Below are 7,414 nucleotides of genomic sequence, written 5' to 3'. Positions count from 1 at the left end.
CAAGCTTAATCCAGAAAAAACGGAGGTACTAGTGATAGGTTCCCCTGGACCAGGAATGACGGTGGTTCCACCTGTCCTGAATGGGGTCACGCTCCCCGTGAAGGACTCCGTGCGCAGTCTGGGGGTGCTTCTTGACTCTTCCCTTCACCTGACTGCTCAGGTGAGTGCGACGGTCAAGAGTACCTGTTATCAGCTTCGGCTGATTCGCCAGCTGCGCCCATACCTGGCTCAGAGGGATCTTGAAACTGTTGTACACGCTCTGGTAACTTCGAGACTGGATTTCTGTAATGTACTCTACATGGGGCAACCCTTATACCAAACTCGGAAGCTGCAACTGGTGCAGAACATGGCAGCGCGGCTGGTCACTGGTGCTCCCAGGACCAGCCATATAACACCCGTGCTTAAAGATCTCCATTGGCTGCCCATTCGCTTCCGAGCGCAATATAAGGCGTTGGTTATCACCTATAAAGCCCTAAATGGCTTGGGCCCAGGATTCCTGAAGGACCGCCTCTCCCCGTACATTCCACCTCGCACCCTCAGAACATCTGGGCAGCAAATCCTGAAGGTGCCTGGGGCTAGGTTGGCTGCTACTGCCAGAAGATCTTTTTCCACAGCTGCCCCAGCCCTCTGGAATACGTTGCCCACGGAGCTCCGCTCATCTACCACCCTGGCCCAATTTAGGAAGGGCCTAAAAACCTTCCTATTTAATCAGGCATTCCCCGACTAAACATCCTGTGGGCCTCCCTCCTCTCTCGTGGCCGTGAGGTTGGGCTAAGGGTTTTTTTATTGTTTTTAAGGATTGTTATTGTTAATGTATGTTTTTAATCTTGTATCTTGTTTGCGCTTCGGTGCATTTTGTTAGCCGCCCTGATCACCCGGAAGGGCGGGGTATAAATAAAAATTTTATTATTATTATTTATTATTAATCACAGAACTACATCTTCAAGTGAAAAATTATGACTCTGTGATTTTGCGAATTTGAAGCAATATCGCCAAGTTTCACCAACCTGCCATACCCAGTGTTGTCCCCCACTTTTAAATTCATAACAAGACTTTTTCCCAAGTTCAAAATGACAGTAGTAGCATTTTTAGAACACAGAAATTATATATTTTTTTAAAAATATATAAAAAGTGGTCTGTCACCTACTCAAAGCAAATGTTCTGTTTCATGTGAACATGTTTCTTCTGGTTCTAGATATTGTGGAATATCCTTCACAAACATCCTGGTGGGCCTATGCATGTTTAAACATCTGAAGAAGCTTGGAATTTCCATAGACTTGGGAAATATTTTAAATACACAAAGTGTTTTTTTTTTGGTTTTTGTTTATCTGGATGAGCCTTCAAGCTTTTTGATTGCATTTGTAGATTGCTTTTATCTCCAGCAGGGCCCAGAATATATCCATATCTGAATTTGACTCAGGCAAAATATTTTTTTAAAGCTAATTTTTAAAAATCACTAGTCGTTCAGGAGACCTTGGAGGGTTACATCTTCCCCATTGAAACAAACAAACAAACCCTATTTTGCGCCCAAATGCCCTCTAAGGGGCACCGGTCATGCTTTGGGGCCTTCCTGGGCTTCTACAGTGTATTTTGGGGCATCTCAAGGCATTTTTTTAATTCACACAATTTTGTTTTGACCTCTAGGCACTAGGAAACACAAAATGTGTTGGAAATGCCCTTTTAGCACATTTCAGAACAAACAAACAAACAATTTTTTTTGCAATATGTGTTTTGATTTTGGGGACCACAAAAACAGGCTGGGTGTGCCACATTTTGACCACTCCTGCCTTACACTAAACAGACCCAACATCTCTGTTTCACAGAATAAACCTTTAAAAGAGTAACAAAACGGCACTGCATGTGGAGAGGTGGGTTTGTAACCACAAAAGCACATGCTAAAATAAAAACTATTTAGTCTTAAAGGTGCTGCTAGAGTCTCCCCCCACCCATTTCTTTTTATGCTACAAGAGACTAACACAGCTACTTCTTACTTTCTTTGGTTTCTTTAGCACATTTCCTGATCAAGAAACATAATGGGCCATGAAGGTAGGAGCAAACATAGTCCTCAGTGGCTCCTATTAAATTGTGTGGAATGAAATAAATAGTTGGCAAATAACCAAACTGTGGTTTTGAGTAGTAACCAAGGTTCCTCCCTCCGTGAAACTGAAGCCATCAGATGGTTCAGTGTCAGTTCTACATATCCCTCAACTTTCTCACACCTGAGCAAAGTCTGCCATTCATCTTTGATAAAATTACTAGCTTGGTAGATGATGGGAATGCTGTGGATATAGTATATCTTGATTTCAGTAAGGCCTTTGACAAGGTTTCCCATAACATTCTTGCAAAGAAGCTTGTAAAATGTGGGCTAGACAAGGTAACTGTTACATAGATTTGTAATTGGTTGACTGGCCGAACCCAAAGGGTGCTCAACAATGGCACCTTTTCATCCTGGAGAGAAGTGACCAGTGGGGTCCCACAGGGCTCTGTCCTTGGCCCAGTACTGTTCAACATCTTTATCTGACTTGGAGGAAAAAATTGAGGGAATACTTATCAAATTTGCAGATGACACCAAATTAGGAGGAATAGCTAATACCCCAGAGGACAGGATCAACATTCAAAATGATCTGAATAGACTAGAAAGCTGGGCCACAGCTAACAGAATGAACTTCAACAGGGAGAAATGTAAGGTACTGCACTTAGGGCAAAAAAATGAAATGCACAGATATAGGATGGGGGACACCTGGCTTAAGGAGACAACATGTGAAAGGGATCTAGGAGTCCAAGTAGACCACAAGTTGAACATGAGTCAACAGTGCGATGCAGCAGCTAACAAGGCCAATGCGATTTTAGGCTGCATCAATAGAAGTAAAGTGTCTAGATCAAGGGAAGTAATAGTGCCACTCTATTCTGCTTTGGTCAGGCCCCACCTGGAATATTGTGTCCAGTTCTGGGCACCACAATTCAAAAAGGACATTGAGAAACTGGAGCGTGTCCAAAGGAGGGCAACTAAAATGGCGAAAGGTCTGGAAACCATGTCCTATGAGGAATGACTTAGGGAGCTGGGGATGTTTAGCCTGGAGAAAAGAAGGTTAAGGGGTGATATGATAGCTCTGTTTAAATATTTGAAGGGATGTCATATTGAGGAGGGAGCAAGCTTGTTTTCTGCTGCTCCAGAGAACAGGACCCAGAACAATGGATGCAAGCTGCAGGAAAAGAGATTCCACCTCAGCATTAGGAGGAACTTCCTGACAGTAAGGGCTGTTCGACAGTGGAACAAACTCCCTTGGAGTGTAGTGGAGTCTCCTTCCCTGGAGGTCTTCAAACGGAGGCTGGATGGCCATCTGTCGGGGATGCTTTGACTGAGATTTCCTGCATGGCAGGGGGTTGGACTGGATGGCCCTTGCGGTCTCTTCCAACTCTATGATTCTATGATTCTATGATTCATTCATGGTTAGGGCAGTAAAGCACATACCTTGGAGGAGCTATGCCTTTCTAGTGAGATCAAAATGTCACTGAAGTAAGCACACTGTGATCTTTATACTTCATCAATAGAAATATAATGTATAGATCAAGGGAAGTAATAGTGCCACTCTATTCTGCTTTGGTCATGCCCCACCTGGAATATTGTGTCCATTTCTGGGCACCACAATTCAAAAAGGATATTGAGAAACTGGAGCGTGTCCAAAGGAGGGCAACTAAAATGGTGAAGGGTCTGGAAACCATGCCCTATGAGGAACAACTTAGGGAGCTGGGGTTGTTTAAACCTGGAGAAGAGAAGGTTAAGAGGTGATATGATAGCCCTGATTGAGAGTTCCTGCATGGCAGGGGGTTGGACTCTATGATTCTGATTCCCTCCTTACATCTACCATCTGACATGACAACCATTTTCTCTCCTTAGGAAACTCCTCCTTTTTAAATGAAAGAATAGCTCACCATACTACTAGGGAAGGGAAGACTTTATGGGTTATTTTCTAGCTTAAATGTCTTGCATGAATTTCATCCTTAATATAGAGGGTACCAAACTGCCTATCCTTTATTGTATAACTCTTCTCTTAATGTGGTGAGGAGATCAAAGTGTTTCAGGAAAGCTCAGAGTAATACTTGATGTGAACAAGCTAAAGGAGGAATAGGAACAAGACATTTGCAAGCAGTTAATTGGATAGTGTTTTACTCTGGAAAAGACAATCTAAGAAGAAATGAGGCAACACTGAGATTAAAGTAAAAGCAGTCAGGGAATATAGTGCAACATTTGACCAAATAGTATCAATATTACTTCATTGAGACCTGTCAGTATAACCAATAGTTAGATGAGGAAGAAATTTAAATATTCTATGCTGATGTCAAAGAAGAAACTAATCATTCACTAAACACAGCATCTTGGTAATCACAGGCAATTGGAACACAAAAGCAGGAAACAACAAAGCCAAACAATAGCCTACAATCAAGAAATAAAGCAGGAGAACAATCTATTGAATTTTGTGATGCCAACAGTGGTTTCTCAAGAGTAAAGATATATCATTGAATACTGAAGTCAGGATCTTCCATGTTACAACACAGAAGTGAAAGCTGGACAGTGAAAAAAGCTAGCAGGAAGAAATTGAAGTCATCTGAAATGTGCTGCTGGAGAGTTGTGTGGACACTATTGACCATTACTACCAACAAATGGGTCTGAGAGCAAATCAAACCTGAACTCTTACTAGAAGCCAAAATGTCTATCACTAGATGACATGACTACAGTAATTGAAAGAGATAATCTTCAGTAAAGTGGACCGTAGAAGGTAAAGATGAAGTGTGCCTGACAGGTGGATTGACTGAATCTTGGAAACCATGGTCCTGAGTTTGTGAGACCTAATCAAGCTGTTAATGCCAGGATCTCTCGGAGGTCTCTCAATCATAGAGTTTCCATAAATCAAAGCCAAATTGATGGCATTATACACAGAGACTGAAGGGTGAGGGAATGAACTGAATTTAAAGAGGTCCTTCTCCATGCTAGTCTATGGCAGGAAATTAGGACCCTGGACAGATAACATGGAAACCAAATTGGGATTTAGCTTGAGTAGGCTTGTTTACCTCCAGTTTATAGAGCAGACACTCACAACTAATAAAAACCAACAGAGCAAATGTAATACCATAGTGAAAGCTGCTCCTACCCTTGCCCCCTTCCCAGTTTTTTTTCCTAGTAAAACTCTCAAGACAATAGAAGTATATGGCATAGTGGCTTGAGTGTTGGACTATGACTCTGGAGACCAGGGTTGATTCCTTGGTCAGCCATGAAACCCACTGGGTGACCTTCAGCAAGCCACATGCTCTCAGCCTCAGTAGAAGCCAATGGCAAACCTCCTCTGAACAAATCTTGCCAAGAAAATCTCATGATAGATTAGCCTTAGGGTCGCCATAAATCGGAAACGATTTGAAGGCACAAAACAACAACAAAGCAGAAGGCAGCTGTGGGAAAGAACAAACTCTACCTGAATGTTGCAAATACTTCTTAGCTGGCTGCATTTCCAGAGGCTAGTTCTACAGAACCTGATTGTTCCTAAAGTGCAACATTTTTGTCTGCAAACCTGAATTATTTTTGGGGACCAGAGTACAGCTTGTGTCCATGTTACTTGTCAGTCAACTTGTTTTTGCTCATGCATGGCTGATTCCCATGAGCTCAGACTTGCTGTAATCAATAAAGTGGTCCCTCTTGCAAATGACAAACTCTGGCGTGTCTGTACTTCTGGCCAACTGTAGTATTTGTTTGTATACCAGCTCCTTTCTTGGCTGGTTCAGAGCCATACCGCATCTCAGAGGGAACCTGATAGAGTTCTGGTATTCCAGAATTTGCCCAACAAAATCTGTAATGGTAAATTGGTCCAAAACACACTACAAAAATAATCCAGTTTTGAGACCACTTTAACTGCCTTGGCTCAGTGCTAGGGAATCCTGGCACTGGGAATTGTAGTCTATTGTGGCACCAGAGCTCTCTGACAAAGCTACATACCCCAGAATTCCCTAGCATTGAACCAGGGCAGTTAAAGCAGTCTCAAACTGGATGATTTCTCAGTGTGTTTTGGACCTTAGATAACATCCTAAAGAGTATGGATGTATAAGTGAGCACTTGTATGTCCATACCATAGTTTTCTCCATCACCATGTATGGGTAGAATTTAAAGATATAGCCGTGTTAGTCTGTAGAATTAATATGTATAGAGATTTTGTAGCACCTTTGAGACTAACTGGGGGAAAAGAAGAAGAAGTTTGTAGCAAGAGCTACATGTATGGGTGTGAGAGATGGACAGTGAAGAAAGCAGAGAGGAAAAGAATCAACTCATTTGAGATGTGGTGCTGGAGAAGAGTGCTGAGGATACCATGGGTGGCCAAGAAGGCAAACAAATGGGTCCTTGAATGGATCAAGCCTGAAATCCTCCTGGAAGCCAAGATGACATACTTTGGCCACATCATGAAAAGCATTACTCACTTGAAAAGACATTAATGCTTGGAAAGGTGGAGGGCAGTAGAGAGGAAGACCTTGTCCTAGATCAGTGGTTCTCAGCCTGTGGGTTGTGACCCCTTTGGGGGTCAAACGACCCTTTCACAGGGGTTGCCTAAGACCATCAGAAAACAGTAGCAAAATTACAGTTATAAAGTGGCAATGAAAATAATTTTATGGTTGGGGGTCACCGCAACATGAGGAACTGTATTAAAGGGTCATGGCATTACGAAGGCTGAGAACCACTGTCCTAGATGGATAGACTAAATTAGGGAGGGCACAGACATGGATCTACAGGACTTAAGCAGAACAGTGGCAGATAGGGAGTCTTGGCGATGTCTCATCCACAGGAAGAAAGAAGTTGGCAGCAGAAGCTTTCATAGACTAAAGTCTACTTGCTCAGATGCATTTGGTGGAGTGGAAATGCATATGAGGAAGTACGCTTTAGTTTACGAAAGCTCACGCTGCCAACTTCTTTCAGCTTGTCTCAAAGGCACTACAAGAAATCTCTACATAGGCTATATCTTTGAATTCTCATCCACAGAGTTGCCATGACTTGGGAGATTAAAGGGCTGTTAACAACCTTCTTCTTCTTGGCTTTACTTCACGAATGAAGATTCAGGAAGGACTCATCCGTGCTTTCTACAAGTGCGTTGATGACGCTGGATGTATCCTTCAAGCTTGTGCAATGGATTTTTCTGGTGGAGCGCAGCGTGCACAGAACTGGCCTCACCCTTTAAACCAGAGGTTCGACTGCTGAGGCCTTGACAAGCATGGACGGTGGCAGCAAGGTCCTTGGGTCGTAGGTTTGATTAGAGTATCCTTCTCTTAGATGGTTGACCTTACAGGGTTACATGAGCACCATCTGCCCGGGTTTGGGATTAGAGTTTTCCTTCTCCTAGGATGGTTGCCATAAGGCTAGAGAGCCCATCCTGTCCTT

Source organism: Sceloporus occidentalis, unplaced genomic scaffold, assembly GCF_023333645.1.
Source record: "Sceloporus occidentalis isolate IW3139 unplaced genomic scaffold, rSceOcc1.0.p SCAF_2, whole genome shotgun sequence".
NCBI classification, from domain to species: Eukaryota; Metazoa; Chordata; class Lepidosauria; order Squamata; family Phrynosomatidae; genus Sceloporus; species Sceloporus occidentalis.
The sequence above is the reverse complement of the archived record's forward strand: the minus strand, read 5'-3'. Positions refer to the sequence as shown.